General features: G+C 45.8%; 2 long non-coding RNA genes across 2 annotated transcripts; one reads left to right on the top strand and one right to left on the bottom strand.

Annotated features, from left to right (window-relative positions):
- Window positions 1-16,716: 16,716 nt before the first annotated feature.
- LOC308482473 lies at window positions 16,717-19,072 on the bottom strand. The gene is made up of 2 exons (XR_013989296.1): window positions 18,911-19,072; window positions 16,717-17,838 (listed from the first exon to the last, which is right to left on the bottom strand). It is a non-coding gene; the product is annotated as an uncharacterized lncRNA (long non-coding RNA).
- A 63-nt stretch (window positions 19,073-19,135) lies between these two features.
- Window positions 19,136-22,722, top strand: LOC308482409. Its single transcript, XR_013989263.1, has 2 exons — window positions 19,136-19,496; window positions 22,590-22,722. It is a non-coding gene; the product is annotated as an uncharacterized lncRNA (long non-coding RNA).
- Window positions 22,723-24,361: the final 1,639 nt, after the last annotated feature.

Here is a 24,361-nt window from a genome sequence, read left to right as displayed (position 1 = left end):
GAAATTCCAAAACAGTGAAGGGCTTTTACTCTGGCCTGCTGCCAGGCCCTCCCTTCAGCCATCCAGGAAGGCCACTTTAGGAAGACATCATAAAAGGAGAGGAAATGCCTGTGTCGCTCTGGGCAACTGGAAACAACAGGACGTGTCTCTTTTCACTGCCGATACTATACTGGTGTATGAGCTAGGTTCATCTTGCCTATACTGCACAAATTCCCAGGTAGCACAGAACAACTTTATACCTCCCTGCTACTTCAAGGTGAAAACCCAGACGTTACATACTAAGTTGCTAGATTCTGCGCCGCCATGATGGATAGTCTTCGAAGGATTGTTTGCGCCACAAACTAGGCCCAGAATGTGCTCCTTCACGCTTCCTCCCTTATAGCTGCTTTTAACTGTTTGTCACTGTTTCTATCTTTTTAAGTATGTATGATATAATCACCTTTTAATTACTAGTTTTTATTCCTTTCCTGTTTTAAGTCTTATGTGTTCAGTTTATCCGTATGTTTTATCTTATGCTGGCTTGTAACTGAAGTAAAGCTTGATACCGATACTGATGTTTGCAACCAGGCAGGAGTTGTTGCAATCCCCTGGTTGCAGGGAGGTCATCTTAAGAAGGGGGTGCACCTTTATTGTGGATTGCCCCACCCCTCCTCTAGCGAGGTGTTAGCCACCCCATGGAATGACCCAGCCAATCCCCACTAGCTGGAGCTTGCAAGAAGTACAGGCACTCGAGAGAGCAGGGTAACATCACTCAGGGGAGCTCAGCTGGAAGACAGCTCCACATCTCTGTGTTGCCAGCAGGCAGAGGCAAAATTGAGGCGAGGAGTAAATAAGTTTCTCCAGACACACTTGCCTTGGCTCTTGCTTGAGTTTGCTTTCTGCTCAGCTGAAAAATGTCATCAGTTAAGTAGGGATAATGGAAGAGGGATGCTGGGGAGAGCAGCTTTCAAAGGACAGCTGCCTGCCTCCGGAAGGGCTAGTTCCCCTTCCCCCCAGTGTGATAAACGGAGCTGTGCGGCTGGTAACGGCTTCCCTGGGCACATTGCTCTTCCCAGCTCACACTTTAGAGTGACATGCAATAGCCAACACCATACAAATTGCCAGGATGGGCAGCTAAATGGCGAGGTCAGGGGTTAAATGAACATGGTTGTTTATGAGGACATGGCCCGCATCCATTTGCATTTTAATATTCTCTCTGTGAGACGGAAAACCATTTTGGGGGACAGCTTGTTTGGAAATCCCATTAGCGGGTTATTTATGGGACTCCAGACTGCATGACCCTTAGCCTTGTTTTGTTAAACATGAACTAGACATGAATCAGATGGGGGGAGGGGCTGCCTGGCCGCAATTGTTTTCTGGAGCACTAAATACTATTGAGTTCAATTATTCTTCACCTGACATCTTCGAAGTTATCCTCGTGATGCCCAATTTTCTTATGTTTTTCTTCTATTGCCACTATTTCTATCTACCTTGGAAGTATTGCTGCCTTTTAAGGTGGATAGAAATAGTGGCAACACAAGAAAAACCTAAGAAAATTGGGCATCACGAGGATAACTTCGAAGATGTCAGGTGAAGCTGGCTGTTACCTGAGATCCAGGTGAGGAGCTGTGTGTGTTTCTGCCTGGGACATAAACCAACCACAGCTGGGAAGACAGAGCTGGGCCAAGTGGGTTAGGGAAGGACTTAACATCTTAAGCAGAGGCTACCGCCTTTGCCCAAGGCTCTTCACTCATAAAATTATAGAATCATAGAAGTGTACAGTTGGAAGGGACCCCGAGGTTCATCTAGTCCAACCCCCTGCAATGCAGGAATCTCAACTAAAGCATCCATGACAGGTGGCCACTCAACCTCTGCTTTAGGACTTCCAGTGAAGGGTTTTGTTGGTGTCTCATTGGGCCATATGGTTGGACATTGTGAGAACTGGATGCTGAATTAGCTGGGCTTCTTTGGGCCTGATCCAGCAGGTTCCCTTCATGCCATCGTCTCTTGCTTCCTGTGCACACTCTCACAACAGGCTGGGTGTGCCTTCAGCAGAGCTCTGCTGCTTGGCCATGGAACAACCTAAGAGATCCCTGCACATCTGGGGCAGATGTACGAGGGTACACAGCAGTCTATGGGGGCTTAAGAACATAAGAAGTGACCAAAGGCCAGTGTAGTGTAGTGGTTAAAAGCGGTAGACTCGTAATCTGGGGAACCAGGTTCGTGTCTCCGCTCCTCCACATGCAGCTGCTGGGTGACCTTGGGCTAGTCACACTTCTTTGAAGTCTCTCAGCCCCACTCACCTCACAGGGTGTTTGTTTTAGGGGAGGAAGGGAAAGGAGAATGTTAGCCGCTTTGAGACTCCTTCGGGTAGTGATAAAGTGGGATACCAAATCCAAACTCTTCTTCTTCTTCTTCTTCTCTTCTTCTTGCTGAACCCCCTCCATCTGCCCATGGAAAGTCCCCAAGGGGGGTTCTTGAAGGCGAGGACCCGTTCACACAACTTCTGGTGAAGAAGGTGGTAAACAGCCATCATAACTGCATCTAGGATCCGTTCATAGCCCCGGCCTCCACAAATCTGCCTCAACCCCTCTTAAAGCCATCTATGCTGGTGACAAATACCACAGTACATCTGAGCGCTGTGTGAAGAAGCAATTCATGGTTCTATCATATGGTGATCACACCTCATGGAGACTGTAGCAGTCTTGTGGGGAGGGGAGACGGGAACACCAGTCCCAGCTGCCGCCAAATAATATTCACACAAAGGACTCTTGAGAAGAGGCAGGACTGACTAGCCCCCAGTCTCTTCAGGGATATGAATATGCAATTTCTGGGCCTACAGCCCCCTCCGCAGAGTGCCATGCATGGCAAAGCCCTCAGTTGCATTCCTGTCTGCACCTTTGGAATGATTTGCGTTGAAATGCAAATTGTGCTTCTTGCTGTATCTCAGTCTCAAGGTATTTTTCCCTCCAGAAAAGTTTCGGACTGAGTTTAAAATAGATATTCTGTGTGAATGGTCTGTGGGCTTTTTCTGCAATGGTTATTTCAGTCTTAATAGAACCTGATTTTTCTCCCAGAAGGAAAAGGGAACAAAGTATCTTTAGATTTTTGTGACTAATTTACATGACGTCCTCCCCGCACTTTTACATGTGAAATTATCTCACTGTGTCTTCGAATATTGCAGCAGGCACTTGGGCCTGGAATTAAGCTTGCCACAGAGTTGTCAAAAATGACCACATTTTGCCACCTGAAACACCCTGATTGCATGAGCAATCCAAAGCAATCCTCCTCTGTGCTCTGTCCCAGACAGGACTGGGCACTTGAGGGCATGGCTGATTGGCCCAGTGCATTGCGGGGCTTGCGAGTACACCTGTAAAGGGTTTGGTTTCTTTTTTGCAGTATATAGAGCTGCTTAAAACATACTCCATCCTTCCTGCCCTTCACACAGTGGTCTAGAAAATGAACCATGAGGGAAGGCAAGGATTTGCTGAACATCCATGTTGCATCCAGGGACTCAGCTATACTGCTGCAAATAGAACATTTTAAGTGAGTTTTAAGTGCATTATACAAATGTTACACTAGATGGCACAGTTAAGCTAATGTGAAATTCCATATATATTTTAAAACGTTTGTTTAAAAAGCATTGTCACAGTGTTGTTTATATATGTGCAGATTCAGCCCAGGTTTTCCAGGATCAGAGCAGGGAGCTGAGGGACAGGACCTGCTGGATCCCTGTCTCAGTCAATTTTAGGAGCATTCAGTAAACGAACTTGGCATATCTCTTCATGTGTTTGTGTTTGTGTATGTGTGTGCGTGTGCGCTTATCCTCCTTAAAAAGAAAAGGGAAGGCAAGTTGCCCTTTTTGTTGTTTATTCATTTAGTCGTGTCCGACGCTTCATGACCCCATGGACCAGAGCACGCCAGACACTCCTGTCTTCCACTGCCTCCCACAGTTTGGTCAAACTCATGCTGGTAGCTTCGAGAACACTGTCCAACCATCTCGTCCTCTGTCATCCCCTTCTCCTTGTGCCCTCCATCTTTCCCAACATCAGGGCCTTTTCCAGGGAGTCTTCTCTTGTCATGAGGTGGCCAAAGTATTGGAGCCTCAGCTTCAGGATCTGTCCTTCCAGTGAGCACTCAGGGCTGATTTCCTTAAGAATGGAGAGGTTTGATCTTCTTGCAGTCCATGGGACTCTCAAGAGTCTCCTCCAGCACCGTAGTTCAAAAGCATCAATTCTTCTGCGATCAGCTGTCTTTATGGTCCAGCTCTCACTTCCATACATCACTACTGGGAAAACCATAGCTTTAACTATATGGACCTTTGTTGGCAAGGTGATGTCTCTGCTTTTTAGGACACTGTCTAGGTTTGTCAACTATTCACTTACAGAACAAAGGAGCTAGCATAGCCACCTTGTTCTTTTCTAGCAAATTAGGCTAGAACTAGGAATATTTTCTACCCAGGTTATGGATTCCCTACAATAAATAATTTTATTATTTTCTTACCCACAAGCATCTCTTTCAGTGTGTGGTTGCAACAGGTAAAGTCTACTCTGTACCTAAGATTGACTGGTGAAATGCTGCATGCTTTGCATACTAAAGGGTTTCAATAGGTAATTGAGTCAACTATCCCAATAGAGAGAAACAAACAAACAGAATGGATTTCAACAGATATAAATGTAAAGGTATGTCACCATTTTCACTGATGCAGGTTTTCCCTCCACAGGATGCTGCCTTCCTACGGCTTCTGCGCATCAACTGCCAACAGTACAGGGGTCCTTTCCCTCTTTGTGCAGCTAAAACGGGGATGTATGGGAAGAGGGGTCATTGTGGGGTGGGGGCAGTTCTGTCCCCATTTCCACCCTTAACTATTCACTCAGGATTATTTTCCGTATGAATCCTGTCTCAGCTAAAACTTCTGACTGAGAACAAACAGTTGATAGCAGTAAATAACGTCTGACATTTTATTTTTACTCCTGGATAAAAAATCTCCAGCAGGGTGGTGGAAATATGGAGCCACATTTTATTCCCCAGCCAGGAAGATTTGTACATCTGGGCCTGCAGGAACTGCTGAATCTATTTTCATTATAACAAACATTGATTTTGCATTAAAAAGTCTCATTATTTGAGATAATGACTGTTGGGCTCTTTAGTTATTCTTCTGGTTTCTAAATCATTAAATCTTTTGCATTTAAACTGCAGGTGGGAAAGCCGTGGGCCCCAAACCGTATTAGAGGTTGTTCTTATTTGGGGTCTTTAATGAAGAAGTGGTCGTCTTTAAGGCAGATATATGACATCAGGAAAACATCATACCTACTGAGCTTAGTTAGGCGGCAACGCTTTATTTATTTCTGTCCATCAAAACTCCAATGGGCCCAAAGCATATCGATTGTTGGATTAATATTAAGAGAATTAGAGGCTTGTGGGTCTTACTCTCCTCCAGTTCCGGACCAGCTTAGGGAGGGAGGAGGCTGCTCTCTCCCACACCAACAAGGAAACAATTCAAAACAATCCCATGCATATTTCTGCACATGTGGTCAGAGTTGCCTTTTAAATAACTCTGGGGTTTTTAATGGGGGGGGCAGAAGGAAGGTGTAAAAATCTCTCTATAACGTGGTGCAGGGGCAGTCATTAATGCATTATTCTGTATATCATATCGGAGGCCAGCCAAATGCCCCCTGCCCCCCCCCGCCGCCGCCGCCGCCCAGCAGAAGCAGCATGAATTATTGACTCTGTGTGTGCTCCCCAGTGAATACTTTTCCAAGGTTATACTCTCTGATACTGGAATTCTGAATAAGGGAGGGAGGAAAGGATGCCTTGGCAAAGAAGAATGTCTGACACAATCACGTTTTAGGGGATTTCAAGACCGCGGGAAGATTTGTATAATATGTCCTTTCAGAGGCCAAGATGGGGGTTTAGACTAAGCACGAACCTTGCTGCATGTCAGTTCCAGTCTGCGGAGGGGTGGGGGGCGGGGAGATTCCCTAACATGGCTACTCTTTTACCCTAAAGTTATGCAGGTTGAACAAAGGAAGGGGGTCACCCACATCCCCTAGGCTGGCGCTTGGGATGAGGAGAATTCAGATTTAAGGTAAAGGTAAAGGTACCCCTGCCCGTACGGGCCAGTCGTGTCCAACTCTAGGGTTGTGCGCCCATCTCACTTAAGAGGCCGGGGGCCAGCGCTGTCCACAGACACTTCCGGGTCATGTGGCCAGCGTGACGAAGCTGCTCTGGCGAGCCAGCACCAGCGCAGCACACGGAAACGCCGTTTACCTTCCCGCTATAATGCGGTACCTATTTATCTACTTGCACTTAGGGATGCTTTCGAACTGCTAGGTGGGCAGGAGCTGGGACCGAAAGACGGGAGCTCACCCCGCCGCGGGGATTCGAACCGCCGACCATGCGATCGGCAAGTCCTAGGCACTGAGGTTTTACCCACAGCGCCACCCGCGTCCCTAATTCAGATTTAGTCCACCTTTAAAGCCACACAGAGCTACAATTACTAGCACCCAATGACTTGCATTATAGGGTTTGTGCCTTCTTATTTTTTCCAGCTAAGCAATTTTATTTTCTTTCTTCACAATAATCCCTCATCTCTTCAGTGCCTCTTCCCTGTTCTAACTTGAATGATTCCTCTTCTCTAAAGGCTTTTGATGAATTCTTCTGGGATATGTTTTCTCCAATTTTCCCCTTCCTTTTTCTTCTACCTTACATTTTATTGCTATTTCTTCTCACCTGTTCTGCTATGACTATAAGGGAGAAGCTGTAAATGAGGAGGTTCCTGGAGAAGGGAGGACCAGGGGAAAAGCACCAATAAGGCAGAGATGCCACCAGGATAATTTTCTAGGCTCAGTTCACAGGATATAGGTTGAGCCTTCTGCTGCACTAGCAAAACAAGGTACAAATTTGCATCTACGTTGTCATAGGCAAATTTATGCCCTTTCTTCATGAATCAGGGGCCACACACAAGGAATAAGATGTCTGACGGATAGTATGTCAACAGATGATGTTTTCCCCTTAATGGTGTTTACATACTAGAAAATGCTTGCCCTGTTGGATTTCTGCCTTTCACACAGTCATAAAAGGCACTAGAGTCCTGCTCTACCCCAATGCCAATATTAAACCATGCAAAAACAGAAACAAAAAAGTTACAGGGAAAAAGAAAACAAAAGTAACATTGGGGCAACATGATCACATCTTTTTAAATTTTTAAAAGTGAGAATGAGCATCAGTCATTGTGAGGTGATGAGATACTCTAAAGAACACCCTCAAAGCTAGGCCACTGAGTCCCTCCTTGCTCTCTCTCCATGTTTGGATAGCTCCTGTCGCTCCTGATCTTTAAGGCAAAAGACAAATACAATCCAGTTTGCCCATATGGATCAATGTCAGCAAAACCATCCCAAAGCAGTTCAATATTTTAAACTCGTCAATGTTCCTACCTCACATGGCTGTTGTGAAGATACAGAAAGAAGTCTAAAATGGATGCCAAAGTGGCAAACTTTGGCAAAAGAAATGCAGACAATAAGGGATGCTAAAAAAGAATTTAAGGAGCACATTGCTAAAAACAAAGACTATCAACAAAGTTTTCTTTATCTTAATTTGTAGCAGGAGACTGGCTGGCCAGGGAGATGGGTGGCACTTTGAACAAGGAAGTCAAAGATTGCTAAGAAACGCTAAGGAGACTGCAGAGAAGTTGAATGAATTCTATGCATAAGCCTTTATAGTGGGAGATACAGCACAGATCCTTGTGGCTGAACTCATTTTCACAGGAAGAGTCTGAGGAACAGAGGCAAATCATGGTGATGAGAGAGGAAGTTCCAGGTTTTACTGACAAAAGAAAAACTGACAAATCACTAGGTCCACTTGATAATTTGGAAAGAACTCAAATGTGAAATTGCTGATCTTCTTACAAAAATATGCAACTTTCCCTTAAGATCAGCCTCTGTGCCTCAGGACTGGAAAGTGGCCAATTTTGTTGGTGCCCAGAGGTTATAAAATGTTTAGGCATTTGGCTCCTAGAAACATTTCTCAAATGATTAAAGTGAATTGACATAGATTGATGACAGATATATCTCTTGATTGGGAAAGATGGGATTTACTTACCCTTAGTATTTGCAGCGGTACCTACGAGGAATAAGTATTAAGGGGAATGAACTACAGTGGTACCTCAGGTTAAGAACTTAATTCGTTCTGGAGGTCCGTTCTTAACCTGAAACTGTTCTTAACCTGAAGCACCACTTTACCTAATAGGGCCTCCTGCTGCTGCTGCACCACCGGAGCACAATTTCTGTTCTCATCCTGAAGCAAAGTTCTTAACCCGAGGTAATATTTCTGGGTTAACGGAGTATGTAACCTGAAGCATATGTAACCTAAAGCATATGTAACCCAAGGTACCACTGTACATTGGAAGGCTGTGGAGTCTCCTTCACTGGAGGTTTTTAAGCTCAGGTTGGATGGCCACCTGCCAGTGATTCTTTAGCTGTGGTTACTGCATTGCAGGGGATTTTGGGCCCCTTCCAACTCCACAATTCTATGATTCCATAAGGTGGGATGGTAGTCAACAAGTCTCTCCTCTGTTGTCTCATTCCTGCTCCCTCTCCTTCAGAGCCCTCTTTCTCAAGTACCTCCCACTCCTAGTCTAAATCAGAGTACTTAGAGCATGGGTAGGCAAACTAAGGTCCAGGGGCCGGATCCGGCCCATTAGCCTTCTAAATCCGGCCCGCAGGTGGTCCAGGAATCAGCATGTTTTTACATGAGTAGAATGTGTCCTTTTATTTAAAATGCATCTCTGGATTATTTGTGGGGCATAGGAATTCGTTCATATATTTTTTTCTTCAAAATATAGTCCAGCCCCCCACAAGGTCTGAGGGACAGTGGACTGGCCCCCTGCTGAAAAAGTTTGCTGACCCCTGACTTAGAGGGAATCATGGCAGTAGGGATACTTGGGAAAGGAACTGGAATAAAATGACCAGTATCATAATGCCATTATATAAATTGATGGTGCAATCACATTTGAAATACTGCGGGCACTTCTATTTGCCTCACCTCAAAAGGAGTTCATAAAAGGGGAATCCAAATATCAAGGGGCTAGACCATGTGTGCGGAACCTCTGGTCCACCAGATGTTGCTGAACGATGGCTCCCATCATCCCTGGCCATTGACCGCATTGGCCGGGGTTGTTGCGAGTTGTAGCTCAGAAGCATCTGCAAGGCCAAAGGTTCCCCACACCTGGGCCAGAGAAAGCAATATTTGGGGCTTTTTGGTTTAGAGAAAAGGTAAGGAAAAGGAGATATGATGGAGGTGAATAAAATGATGCATGGCAGGGATAAAGTGGATAGAGAAGTATTTTTCCTCCGTCTTTCATAACACTAGAACTTGGGGCCATCCAGTGGAGCTGCATTTTGGAAGATTCAGGACAGATAAAATAAAGCACTTTTTCACACAGTGCTTAGTTAAACTTTGGAATTTGTTCTTACAATAAAGTTGTGACGGCCACCAACTTAGATAGCTTTAAAAGAGGGTTAGACTAGTTGATGGAGGCTATCAATGGCTACTAGCCACAATGGCTATGTTCTATCTCCGCTGTCCCAGTTGCTGGGAATCACAAGTGGGGAAAGTGCTCTTGCGCTTGAGTCCTGCTTGCAGCCTTCCCATAGGCATCTGGTCAGTCACTGTGAGAACAGGATGCTAGACTAGATGGGCCCCCCTGTAGCCTGAGGCAGCAGGGCTCTTCTTATGCCTGGAGTGGCAGTACCTTGGACAGCTCCCAACCTGGTGGAGATCAGGAGGTCCTAGGGGGACGGGGAAGGGGCTCCTCAGCAGATTTCCAGCTCTTCAGGGGACTCTGACTATTGAAGGTCACACTTAAGGGGCTCTGGGAGACAAGACCCCAAAGTTCCTGAGTCTCCTGTGCCACAGCTCAGGCTGCCTCCTTCTGAATCTGTGCCAGGTTCCCTGTTTGAAGCTGGGCCCAGGACAGAAGTTTCTTCCCTTGTTGTTCTAGGATGACTCTAGAAGGTCTGTCCTCTCTCCTTCCCTTCTTATGTTACTGTCTGTCTTCTCAATCTAGTTCCTCCTCCTTTGGAATTCATTACCCAATAAATATTTTCTTCTTTATTCTTTATTTACTTTGTCTCCTGGTTCTTTTGCACTGTGAAGTCTGCCCTCTTATATTTTCTTTTAAAAACTGCTCTGATCCTCCATTTTTACATATCATTTCCAGAGGTCTCTAGAATATTTTCTGTCTCTTTATTTTCCTTTCGTTTCTACCAATTCCCTTCTTGAACCTGAGTTGTAGAGGTTTTGCTCTCTTTCCATTCGACTGAGACATGCTCCAACTCGCCCTTCCTATTAGCTTCTTGCAGCAAAATTGAAGGGCTTGTTTTCCATGCTTCTGGATGTTTCTTTGGCCTTTGACACAGCTGTCCACTCCCTTCGCCTTTCTTCTCTTCATTATCATGGTTTTCTGCATAAGGTTTCATCATGGTTTCCATTATAACTTTCTCATTACCCTGAAGTCTCTTTCAATGGTCCCATTTCTTCAACTTTCCCATTTTCTGTAGGAGTTTCTGAAAAAGGATTGCTCTTCCTATCCCCTCACTTTTGCCCCATTATTCATTCATTTCATTTTCAATGCCATCTTTATGCTGATGATCTGCAGCTGTGCAGTTCTTGATCTGAACTCTTCCCCCCACCCTGCTTTCTCATTGCCATATCTCATTGGATGAATGGCTCATTTCTTAAAACTGATTTCTCCCAAAACTTATTTCACTTACTTTTGTAGGCACTTGGAATTTCTGCTGGGGTAGAGGCCGTCTAAGTTTCTGGGCTATGGGGCAGAACTCTCTGCATTTTTCCATGTAGTGTTAGGGGCAACAGCATGTCATGTTGCTGAAACTTACAAATCCACCGTGCATTAAAAGAACAGGAAATAAATAAATGGAAGGAAAGAATGGCAGCCACTTCCCAGAAAGTCATGTGGATTTTATCTACCAGATCAACACTTATGTTAACCAGGCTGAGAATGACTAAGAAGCAGAGACCCCTAAAATTTGGGTGGGGCTAAAAGGGTCATCTACTCCACCCCCTGCAATGGAGGAATCACAGCTAAACAATCCCCAACAGGTGGCCATCCAAACTCTGTTTAAAAACCTTCAGTGAAGAAGAGTCCACCACCACAGAGGTGGTAGCGCAGAAGAGCAAGGTGGAGGGGTGAAGAAGAGGGTGGGGGTCCAGTAGCAGTGGGAGGCGTAACGGTGGTGGGGCATCAGCAACAATGGGTCTGTCAGCAAAGCTCTCTTGAAGGATGGGCCAGCCCTGTGCTCTGTAAATTATTTGGAAGCTTCTGCTATTTATATGAAACTGCCTTGAAAGCGGGGGTGTCAGCATATAAGTCATCTAAATAAACACAAAAAGTGAAATGGGTCTAAGATTGTGTTCATGTCAGCGCAGCTGCTGTTCCATGATGGCCACAACGGGGATGGGGTGGGTGGGGTAGAAGTACAAACTAAAAGGGGGAAAGGTGTTTCATTAGCTAATTTATTTTGCTGGTGGGGCAGGAGAGAAGGGGAATGAATGGAGAACTCAATCCAGTCTGAGCAGGAATCTGCCTGGCTCAAGGCAGAGGGAGACACACCTGGCAGAACCACTCCAGGGACCAGGTGAGCCTCATCAAACGCAGCCATTTTGCACACCTGTAAATTGCTTGAAAGCTGATAAATCACCCCTCAAGCACCAGTTAATCAAACGCTGATGCTTATCTCTCACTGGATGGTTGAGAGAGGGAATTCCTGACACCATCTTCCTCCTCCTCCTCCTGCTGCTGCTGCTGCTGCTGCTGATGTTCATGGATTTGCAATCATTGAGTTAAATGATATCCTGATCTGTTCTGAAACCACTCTGTGTCCTCTGGCAAAGTGTGATATGGCAGAGGAACCTGCTGGGCAATTTTAATCCCTTTTCCCCAGTGGCTTCCTCCTCTTTCACCCCCTCTTCCATATTCTGAGGGGAAAGAAGCCAACACAAAACTTTGCCCTCTTTTATATACATTGAAAGGTATGTGACTGTCCTGCCCTGCCCCACACCACCCTGGTGCTCCCCAGTGGGACCAGAGCTAAGCTCCTGCTTGAGTGTATGACCACACCTCTTGGCGTTTACCAATTGAACTGGTGATTATTGAACAGGCAACTAAGACCTGGGAGACCAGGATTCAAATCCCCACTCAACCATAAGCTCACTGAGTGACCTTGGGGGCCAGTTACTGCCTCTCAGCCTAACATACCTCACAGGCTCATTGTGGGGATTTAATTAGGAGTGGGAGAAACATATATGCCACCTTAAACCCTGTGGAGGAAAAGGAGGGATTGAAACTCAATAAATAAACAAACCTCACTTTAAACCCTCTAATGGCTTCCCCTGGCAGTGTCATAAAGGTATTGTTACAAAAGCCCAGCCCCTGTCCCTCTCTCTGCCAAGCCATGGCCAGTGGCGAAGCTGCGTGCTCCAGCACCAGGGGCAGAGAGCAAGCGGGGGTTTGGCTGGTGCGTGTCCTGGGGGCGTGGTGTGTGCCCTGGGGGTGTGGTGCCCAACACAGTAGGGGAGGTGCACGGCACGTGTCTGGGGGGACAGCCGCAATGGTACCCCCCTCCTCGATGGTGCTGGGGGCAGTGCACTCCCCTGCTCCCCCCCGTTCCTCCACCAGTGGCCATGGCAAGAGTGCATGGGATCTCAGGCTCCCACACGGGGTCTGTGTACCTTTAGAAGACACAGAAGACACAGCGGAGGCTGTTGTGCTTTAAGGAATAGGATTTATTTGCCTGTTTGCACCTTCCATCTGCATGGAGGGGGTCCAGATCTTACAGCATGGCCCAAAGCACTGCAGGCTTCCTTCTGCCTCACCAAGATGGACCTCCCCCTTCTTCCTCTTTCTTCTTCCCAGAAGCACCTTGCTCTCCCCCAGAGCAATTACCCTGGCAACCTTTCAAACCCTTGTCCCTGTTCACATCTCAGGCCAGTTCTCTTGCATTGGCAACTACCTTCAATGGGCGCTCCATGGCTCTCTATTGTTCCCTTAGCTTGGCCAGGCTGGTTTGCATAACCCAGCCCAGGAATTCCCAGTCTGGCACAGCCCTGCAATTTATGTCTTAATCCATTCCCCAATTAATCAAAACCCTGGCATTTCTTAATTTCTAGGGTTTACCCCAAATCTCTAATACCATTAAAGAACACTGAGGGGACAAGAAAAAACCGTATGAGGCTCCACAGCAGAATTGCTGTGGTGCCAAGCAGGAGCTATCAGTGCTACCTTCTGAAATCTATCCTGCCAGTAGCAAAGAGGGCACTGCGTGACCTCCTGAACTTCCAGCCCATGGAGTCAGTCCAGCAGCATGCCACAGTCAATGGTTTCAAAAGCCATTGGCAGGTCCATGAGAACCAACAGGATCACACTCCCCATCTCTTCTCTGATCATCCCTCAGGGCAACCAAGATGGCTTCAGTGCCAAACCCTAACAGAGAACCTTGCTGGAAATGATTCACCTAGCCATGCCTGAACTTGCAAAGCCAGCACCTTGCCACCAAAGGGGATATATTTGCAGCTAGGAGAGAGCTGTTAACAATTTCCCAGGTACAAAGTGGGCTTCTTAAGGAAATCATGTATCTATTCATATATAGAAAATATTTATTTACCTTTCATAAAAGATCTCAAAGTGGTTTGCAATTAAATTTCTAAACCCAGTGTAGCTACCAGGGCTCTTCAAACATGCTTTGTGGGAGGGATATTGCAAGAACGTATCACCTTGTTCTTGTCTGTCCCATGTTCTTTGCTAGTCCTGCTGGATATTCAAGTCCTTCTCCTGCTATGGTTCATGCCCACACAGCCACTCCAGTCAAAACAGCTACATACTTAGCCTTGTGACTTTTAATGTTGGAACTGGGCGAACTCTTAGCTGCTGCCTCCAGTGGCATTTCCACAGCTCTCCTCGACTCTTGGAGGTCTCCTTTGGGGCACTCCAGCCAGAACAGCAGTTGGACCCATACCACGGGCAAATGAACCATGGCAGTAAGATTTGCAAGCCGTATCCCTCACCCACCCACCCACCGCACAAGCAACAAACGCAATATCTCTGCCCCACTCACATGCCCAACAACTAGGTGCGTAAGATACATTTAAGTTGTTGGTGCTGTTCCTCTCCCTAAATGCACATCAGCCTCTTCTTTCTCCTGCCACAGGCACCCCTCCTCCTTTGAGCACACAATTTAAATCCTGTAGAAAAATATATTTATTCTATGCCTGCGCTTCCAGTCCAAGAAAGAGTTGTGGAAATCAACAGCTGGTCTCAGGACTGCTGGCCCCAAAGAAGAATCTGTGCAAGGCCCAGATGCACACACACACAAAAACATCTTAAGTACCTGAGCAATAATCATCACTACTGAGTGGCTGTGAAGAGGCATCACCTGAAATCCCAAAGGCATCCGCTCTGTCGCTAACACTGCATGGACATCCAGAGATGTCCTGAAGTGATTTTAATCTAACCACCTCTCATTGTGAGACCGACACTTTTGATGGGTGCTTCTTCTGGGTTAAATTAATTCAGGTAATTTGGATTTATTGCCATGTCTCTTGCCTGCAGAGCCCTCGCTGTGCGTTTCCTGGGCAAGGTGTGGTTTGGCAAAATTAGTCGGAGTCGCACCAATTTGCGCTTGTTTAACTACAGCTTCCTCCCCCACTGCTATTTGTTTATCTCGCATTTATTACCCACCTCCAAATCCAAGTTAAGCACTCAAGGGCTTTTTCTAGTCGCGCTAATGGAGGAGAAGAGATGCATCATTTGTGAATAATGTATTATGATGATACAATTTGGGTCTCTTAGCTCTAACCACAAAGTCCCGCCTTACATTATTTATAATTTACACACACCTTCGTAACATTTATATGTAAATATTTAATGCCCAAAGCAAGTTAACTCTTTGTTCTTTTTAATGCAAAAGTTAGAACAAGTGCAAGTAAAGAGGGCCATTGTTGATTGTGGGGAGAGGGTAAATTAATCTCTGAATGAAGCACTGTGTATCAATAAACTGATTGATTCATTTCAATTACAGTCTTGAGTCTGTGGTCTTTTATCACCTACCCCAGGGGTTGCTAAAGTGTACATTCAGACCCAGAGCAGACCACCAAATTAAAATGGAGGAAAGGGTTGGATTGGATTGTCCTTTGTCTTTTAATCACTTGGATAATTGAAAGCCAGCCTTCTGCAAACTTTGTTTTTAAGAAATGGAACTACATCAAAACCAAAGTGCATCCAGTCCTTCAAATGTCTTTTCATAGCAGGAAAGTTGGTGCGCTACTGAACTCTGGAAGGAAAGTATTCTTTGAAAAAAAACTGCAGTGGAGGAGATCACAAGAGCTTTTACTGAAATGCCTGCACCATCTTCTTCACAATAGTGAAATTTGAAAATAAGCCTGAAAAAATGTATTTGAGCATTGTTTAAACTGTGCTTCAGTAGGCAAAGCCAGGCAGTTGTGCATGGGGAATGCAGCTGAGGGAAATACTTTTTTCCCTAAGAACAAACTATAGAGAAATGAAGCAAAGGCACCTATTTATACATAAAAGATATTGGCATAAAGACAAGGAGACCTGAAGTTCCATTTCAAACTATGGAAGTTTGCTTCAGGGCCATTTCTAGGAAATACAACAACGACAGAATTGTGTCAAGGATCATGTAAAATTCAGCAAGGAAATGGTTTGCTCCTGAGTTGAGCAATGAAACCACAGAAAGGTAATATCCTAATGCCATCCTACAAATCTATGGTGCTACCGTATTCCTCGAGGAAGGATTTCTGGCAAGCGATGGGTCGCACCTCACTGTAGTTGGTAAAAATGTGTTTGCTAAGAGTCTTGTGAACCTGATCAGAAGAGCTTTAAGCTAAATCCTGAGGGTGAGGGAGACAATATTACAGATAACAGATGAATACCTGGTACTCGGGACAATAGCTTCACTGATGTACAGGAAACTGATATGGTGCTCCAGAAACTTGTTAAAGAACAGGAAACTACAAGGAGGACAGAGGGAACAAATCATGGTTTCAGTTGTCTCTATACTAATACACAGAGTATGGAAGACAAGCAAGACAAATTTGAGCTCTTAATATAGGATGGCAAACACGACCTAATAAGTTTTACTGAAACCTGGTGGGATGAGACTCATGACTGGGATATAGAAATTAAGGGTTATAACCTGTTCAAAAGGAATAGACTAAATAGAAAATGAGTAGGGGGAGCATTATGTGTAAATGATGTGTACACTTATGAAGAGATCCATGACCTGAAGAATAAAAGGCAGATTGAATATATATGTACAAATTGGAGGATAGGGAAACAACAGTGGCCTTACTGTGGGTGTCTGCTATATCAATACCAGGAAAGGTTATAGAACAGCCAGTCTGTGAGCACTTAGAAAAGGATGTTGTGATTACTAAGACCCAGGCGAATCTCATTTTCTTTTCTTTTCTTTTTTTGGGATAGAGTTACAAGCTTGGTGGATCAGGATACAGCTGTGTATCTTGATTTCAGTAAGGTTTTTGACAAACTCCCCCATCATGATATTCCTGTGGAGAAGCTGGTAAAACGTGGACTGGAAAAGTTAACTGTTGGGTGGATTTGTTGCTGGTTGACTGACCAAACCCAAGATACCCCCCTTCTGTTTCCTTCCATTGCCCACCTTCAGTTAGGAAGATCAGGACTCTTGGAGTTATTACTTTATTATACAAAAAGCGTTTGCTCCGGTCCTTTTAAAAATTATGGCACTGTAATTGGAGTTCACATCCCCCCAGTCACAGCAGGCTCCGAGCCAAAGGAGATGTTGATCTGATAAACATTTAGAAAGACAACGGCGTCCGAGACCCAGGAATTGAGTTATCTTTGTTTCTGACAACTTTCTGACTAACAGCCCACCTTGGCAAGCAGGGGTCCCTTCCTTTGACTTGGGTTTGTCTGATACAATTAGAGACTGGCGGAATTAAATGGCCTGCAAGGAGGGACGCTCCCCGAGGGTGGGGGGCAAAATGCCTGAAGCAATCTCCTCGCGGAGCAGACAAGTGACACTGGCTGGTGGATCAATATTGTCTGTGTTATTAATATCAAAAGCATATTTACTTTGTTTTCGCTTGCCTGGCCATCGTCCAATTCAGGGCCATGGCTGGCCCGAGCCATTTGCGTGCGCCATAATTTACTTTGCTGCGTTTTTAAGGTATTGTTTTGTCAGGGCCAATAACTGTGATGTTATAAATGATCCCACAGTCTCTCACTCCCTCTTAGGGGTAGATGCAGCAAAATTAATTTCTAAAAGTTTCATATCAATTACTCCCGTCCTTGAGTTATGCACAGGGACAAAAGCGCAGGAGGCTTCAAGGCATGGAGGGAGCAGTACGAAGCAGCTTAAGGACCAGCTCGGGCATTTGACTGTCCCCTAATAAATGCATCAAATTAAACAACACTTGAGCCAAATAAATATTGGCCACTTAGCAAAAAAACAAAACAAAAAACCCACAGCATTGATTTTTATGGTGAGCAACATTTACATAATAAACCACTTGAGCAGAGAACCTGTCAGTTCATGAGCAGATGCCTTGTGGAATTGCCACAACAGCTGGTGTCACTCCAAGAGGACTTGCTGGATTTCAAAGGAAAGAAAAGATGCAGATGGAGAATCCCCTGACTTCTTCGATTCCTGCTTGAAGAAGGAGTGCTTTTCAGCTGGGAGGAGGGCTCTGGCATCCTTGATGGGGAACACCAGCTCGGGGAAGCCGTGTCTCTCCCCTCCTCTCATAAGACTAGCACTCATGGGCGTCCAATGAAGCTGTATGCTGGAAGATTCAGGACAGATAAAAAGAAGGATTCGTCACACAGCACAGAGTTAAACTATGGAACTCACTCCCACAGGAGGCAGCGATGGCCACCAATCTAGACAGTTTTATGTGACGATTAGACAAATTCATGGAGGAGGAGAGGGCTATCGATGGCTACTAGCCAAGATGGCTATTCGTTGCCCCTACAGTCGGTGGCAGCAATGCTTTTGAATACCAGATGCTGGAAACCATGGGAAAGGAGAGTGCTCTTGTGCTCAGGTCCTGATTGTGGGTTTTCCACAGACATCTGTGAGAACAAGATGCTAGACCAGGTGGGGTCTTCTTCTGTTCCTCTTATCTTCTTATACCATGGTCAGTTCTTGGGGTGCCGCTCCTCCTGCCTTTGGTGATGCTGCTGGGGGCGGGACACAGAGTGGGTGCCTCTGCCTGCCTCCAGCACTCCCCTCCCAAAAGCCAGTCAGTTAGGCACTGAGACCCCTGGGTGGCAATTTCCAGAGGGCAGCCCCTGCTGACTGGGGGAGGGGTGATTAAACAGAGCCTGAATTCTCGGCTTTGCAAAAGCTCTGCGTCTATTTTCGGGGGGCGGGAGGAAGGGGCGGTGACTGAGATGGCAGCCTTCGATCCCTTCCAAACGGCCTGGCAGTGCAATCTCCTTTCCCAGGGACTGCCTGTGGCTGCCTCTTTCCAGCAGGCCCTGACATATGGAAATGCCTTGTATTCCTATTGATTAGACACTTAAGCATTCTCTGTGTTAATTATCTTATATTTATATTCTGTGGGGAGGAGGAAGAAAACCGATGCTTGCATCACTCACCCTGCAGACAGGCCCTCACTGGGCCAAACTCTTTTGGAATGCAAATGCGGCCAAGGTGAAGAATGGGAAAGGCAGAAAGGCAGGGTAGCTGCAGTTGCGAGGAAATGGCTCCCCCGGGGCTTAATGCCATTCTGCATCCCATGGGGCTTCTGCCATGGGGCAACATTGATCCCCCCCAATGTATTTGTGAAGTGCCCCAAACCTGGGCACAGAATTCCAGGGAACCCCATTACTGCCATCCCTGGACATACTCACTCAGGGGAAGGTCCTGTAGGACTAACAGAGGCAGAGAAATATTTTGGAGAACCATATCTGGAGGTGGCAGGACAAAAGATGGGGAGGGGAGAGAAATTTGATCCACTTTGAGTGAACTGCCCTAATGTTAGGTTTCTGTTATGCCACTGTGCAGTGCTTAGAGTCACAAGATTCTGTTTACATTCCAGACTGTTGGGAGTCTCATGGGAGACAGATGTTGATTTTACTGGTTTCCTCTTTCTTTGTTCCAGTTGGTTCTCTGTCTTTCACAGAGAGCAGATGCATATTCTTTTCTGTCCTGCGTAGTTAGAAATAAAACGTAGCGATGTAGCTCATATTTCTCACTCTTCTGCTGCTGTTTGGATACTCTGCATAATGGGAACGTGCCTGGAGCCTCATCAAAGGCCTAGGTCGTTAATCACCGTCGGAGGAGATTCCGAAGGCTCGACCGGTGGAGTAGAGTTCCGACACATAATTCCCACCTTCTCAGTAAATATGTGGACAGCAACACAGCTGTTCTTTGAAATTCTCTCTTCTCTGAATTTTGCAAATGTAGTTTCTCCAGCCAGGGAATGTTTATGGAAAGGTACATAGTAGGATAAAACGTGTGTTAAAAAGGCACAGATGCATGAAAATAACTTCCAAAAATACATTGTATGAGGGGAAATCACTTTGTAAGACGTGTGTATACTAGGCACAATGGCATACAAAACTGCGAATCTTAGGAGAAGTTCACACTAGAATGCTGGTGAATTTTCATGAGGACTTTTAAAAATAAAACACACACACAAACCCATGTGGAAATAGAAAGTACCGAGGATCATCTAGTCCAACCCCCTGCAGTGCAGGAATATGAAGCTGTCCCATAAGAGAATCAAACCTGCAGCCTTGGTGTTAGCGGCACCATGCTCTAACCCCCTGAGCTATCCAGTTGGTTGTTTTAATTATTGCATTTCTACCCCACCTTTTTTTCTCCAAGGACCTGAATGGTTCTCCCCCTACTCATTTAATCCCCACAATGACCCTATGAGGTAGGTTAGGCTGAGAGGCAATGACAGGCCCAAGGTCACCCAGTGAGCATACTGGCCAAGTGTGGATTTGAACCCTGGTCTCTCCCAGGTCCTGGCCTGACATTGCACCATGCTGGCTCTCAGTTTGGCCTCACAAGCCACCCAGCTGCCTTTAAAATGCCTTATTGAGCCTCTCTCTCTTTTCTCCATAAATGGCCTGACATTACATTCCTCCAAGGGTTTCAAGGTGACATGTGCACACGTATACACACACACACACACACACACACACACACACACACACACACGGCTTTCCCTTCCTTACCCCTATTTTCACAATGACAACCCAGTGGTGCTAAAACAGGGCTAAGCGTCTCCTGCCCCCTCTGGGTGTAATTATTTTGTGGGAGCAATCCACTTGCACCAGCACAACAAATCCACATTGAAAATAAGAGCTGCTGACAACGGACTAGACAACCTCAGAAGGTGCTGGACTTTCCTTCATTGGAAGTTTTGAAGCAAAGGTTGGGCGGTGGCCATCTGCCAGAGATTCTTGAGCTGTGATTCCTGCATTGCAAGGGGTTGGGCTATTTGACCCTTGGGGTTCCTTCCAACTATGACTCTATGAAAAAGAATCAGGCTTTCTGCTGTTTGGAAAGCAATGGGGAAAGGCATTCAGTTGTGTGGGATGAACTGGTGATTAATGGCATGATGTTTAAGTTCCTTGCAAGCAAGCTGGGGATGGATGCAGAACAAAGACTCCCCCTGCTCCCACAAACCTATCAAGGCAAATAGCTATAATCTCACCTCTTTGTCAGCCTGCTGCCAGCAAATCAGGATGATAGATCAATTAGCCGGTTGTCTGGAGGGGCCCTAAGAGAGACTGACTGGCCCAATGTCCCCCCTTTGTGGCTGAGCTGGGAAACTGCAGGCCCTCCACCAGGGGGCTTAAGCAGAAGGTGACCAATGGTTCATCCAGCCCTGGGCAGTGGGTGGGAATGGCTTGAGATTTAGCCTCATGCACAAAAGTTCAGACTGCAGTTTTGCCTGCCAGGGCCAGCCTGCCCATGAGGCAGACTGAGGCAGCTGCCTCGGGCGAGAGAATGCCATGGGACATTGCCCCTGTAGGCAACCCGCCTGCCCTTGCTGCCACCACTGGAGAAGAAAGGAGAAGAAAAGGCTTCTTGAGATCTCATGATCACTGTGTGGCCCTGATAAGCAAGGCTTCAATGTGGGGGTGGAGGGCAGGGGGAAGCAGCAGGGGGTCACCTTCCCATTTCGCTTCGGGCGGCAAAACGGGTTGGACCACCCTTGTTGCTGGCTACCAGTCTCCTAAGCATGAAAGACCCTGTGTTTCAAGTAAGTCCTGGGTCTTTTGATGGAGGCTGCTCCCCATAAATTGCCTAGATCAGGTTAAGTAATGCTCCCCTGCCCCCTTCTCCAGCTTGCAATTTCCCTTCCTGATGTCCCAAATTTTGGTTCAGCCTGCCCTATTGCAATTACAGCATAGCTGCTGCATTGGTATAAATCTAATCGACTTTTTGGCCTTGTCAGATTAAAAGCTACCTCTCAGCCCACTGCAGTCCTCTAGATCTCCTTAAATCTGTACTTGGCTGAGGATTTATGGCCAGGAATTGCATTTTGCAAAATGATTAAAGTTACCAAACAGCCATAAAAAGTTGCAGCGGCAAATATCATTTTTTTGAAAGCCTGCTTAATTTATAAGAGGTGGAAGGTTTATTGTCATTTAGAGTCCACAGTGATGCAGCAATTTCACATCCCGCTGGTGCTTGTACATAGACGGCAGCTGGCTCATTGGTGAGTTTTGCATGTTTTAAAGTACCAAGTTTGGATCTGAGGCTGCCTGCAGAAGCAGGGAAATGTGGGACTCAGTCACAGCCCAGCGTTCTGCTCCTGGTGAAGCTCAGCCCAGTTCCTTTCCACAAGCAGGAAGGGTGGGTGAGTGGACAGATGGACAGGCTTTCTGGCAAGGGGATGCAGGCAGCTAAGTGAGCCCTCCTGTCCTGACTGAGCCCACCTCCCCTGAGAGCTACCAAGGGTGTTTGGTTTCCCCCCTCATCAGCACATCTTTAAGGTTTGCATTTACCTGATGTGGTTCTCCTTCAGATTTTGATTTCCATAATTCTGATGCAATCAGGTGAGAGGGAGGACCCACTGGTGCCCTTTAAGCATCCCAGATCTTGTACCTCTTGGCTTGCTGGCTGTTTAACAGGGAAAGTGCTTATCCCAGCTGCATCCATGCACGAAATCCGCACTCGGCACTTGTCTGCCAATTATTCTTAATTGGCTGGGACAACAGAATGGTCCGACTTGCTTGGGACCCGGATCCTGCAATTTGCTTAGGGCAGATTTCACTATGTGTGCTGAATTTTGAAATTCCTTAAATCATTAGTATTTTAGGAGGGAGAGTAGCGAAGCATTGCAAATGCGCACAACACCTGAACTCAGAAATGTGCTCCTTGCTCTCCAGGAACATTTATTCCAAAGTAATCTGCTGCCACAGCTACACCTGTTTGCTTTCAGGAAGACTGTCGCCTCTAAGATGTGGGCACGTTCATTTCAATGAGTCTACAGTGAGTATGTCTAACAATGGTTATCACCTGTCTGAATATAATTTATACATCTTTTTGCTTTTGCTTTTTTAATAGGCTGCTTTTTGAACAGAAGACTTCACAAAGTGGTTTACAAAAATATGCACCAACAAATAAGCCATAATGCAGTTTTAAAACAAGATGAAAACAGACATTCCATGACATTTGCAACATACAAAATACTACTAAACTCACCATATGCTGAGAGTGCTCAGGCCAAAATTCCAAAAACAACTCCGATGTGAAGGGGAATGTTGAGAAATGTGGTGTTTGTGTGGACACTGGCAATTTTGAAGAACACGACCCACCATTTAAAGGTCTTCAATGAACTAGGAGACCTGGAATTTTTTTTAATTTTTTTTTGTTATATGGTGGGACTTCATTTCTTACACTTTAAGTACAAATTCTCAACCTGCACCAATGAAGGAAATTTGGTTTATCTTGATGGACCCTTTTCCTGAACATACAATGTGAAAAATACTTTGATATTCGACTCCTAGAATTGCTGCTTTTTTATTGATTAAATAAAGTTGATTGCTTTAAAATAATAATAAGAAAAAAATACATTGCATCTACATTTTGGAAAGCTTTTCTGACCATTTGGACACCTCACATGCTATCGTAACCAGATGTTGCATGGTGGTTCCTGAGATCAAGGACCTGGTTTTTGCCTGTCTTTCCATACAGCTGGATTCCATTTTGAATCATGAGGGAGGGATGAACTTTTCAAAACCCCTGATTTTAACCCTGGATTTTAAAAAATAAAAATAAAAATGGGGGGGGGTGTCCTTAGAATTCCTGAGCTGTGCCAAATGCGAGGCTGCTGGCTTCTTATAATTACCGGGTGTTTATGGGGAGCCCCTCGGGACATGGTTTTCTGTGGGAAAACAGCATCTAAATAAATTAAATTAAATTAAAACAAAATCACCTGTGGAAATCCCAGAGCCTGTATGTGGACTACAGAAGTGGCCTGCAATTTGCTGGTGGTTGTAGAGTATCCCTTGTAGAATGCTGCTAACTCTCTGACATGGAGCGTTACATGACCTTTGGGGTCCCTTCCAACTCTACAGTTCTATGATTCTGTGGGTGCAAAGCCCTGCAGCATCCATTGTCTTCAAGGTGGGGAGGAGGAGCACAGGCCCTTGGGCTGCCCAGCCACCCTCCCCCCCTCTGTGCCTTCCAAAGGGGCTCCTTTTAAGGAAGGCTTCAATGTATGAAATATAAATAAGCATTAGCCGAATGAAATTAATGCTTCCAATATTGTTCTAGGTTTGCTCATATGCAGCAGCCGTTTATGAAATTGCAGGGGGATATTAGAGTTATATATTTGCAACCTGTCAACTGGCCATTCCCTCTCCCTTCTCACTGCTCTGTACAGGAGGGGAGCTCTTTTAGGATAACATCAACCTTGGTGAAATACATCATGTTTCACTAATATATCCTCAAATGCCTGGTAAAAGGGCCTTGCCCCAACAACATATGAATATTTAAATGACAGTTAATTATTCATAGCACAGCTTTATTAATATTTGCTGCAGTGAGCCGGTGGGGCAGCACTGACGCCTCTCCCACCAGTACCACCTGCGGGGGCTGGAGGCAAAGGTGGTCCTGGGACTTGGGCGTTTCCACCCCTGGTGGGCTGGGGAGTGGGGAGGAGAATCCATTTCAGACTAGCAAAAGGACTCTGCCTGCTGGATCTGATATCTGGAGAGGTCAGCCCTGGCTCATCTGAATGCCCCCTCCCTTCCTCCTCTAAGAAAGGGTCCATATTAGCATTTCCATGTGCATGGGGAGGGGGATTCAACTTTTAATTATTTAATATTGTTCAA

The sequence above is a fragment of the Podarcis pityusensis genome, assembly GCF_964106645.2.
Source record: "Podarcis pityusensis genome assembly, chromosome: 8".
NCBI lineage: Eukaryota > Metazoa > Chordata > Lepidosauria > Squamata > Lacertidae > Podarcis > Podarcis pityusensis.
The sequence above is the reverse complement of the archived record's forward strand: the minus strand, read 5'-3'. Positions and strand labels throughout refer to the sequence as shown.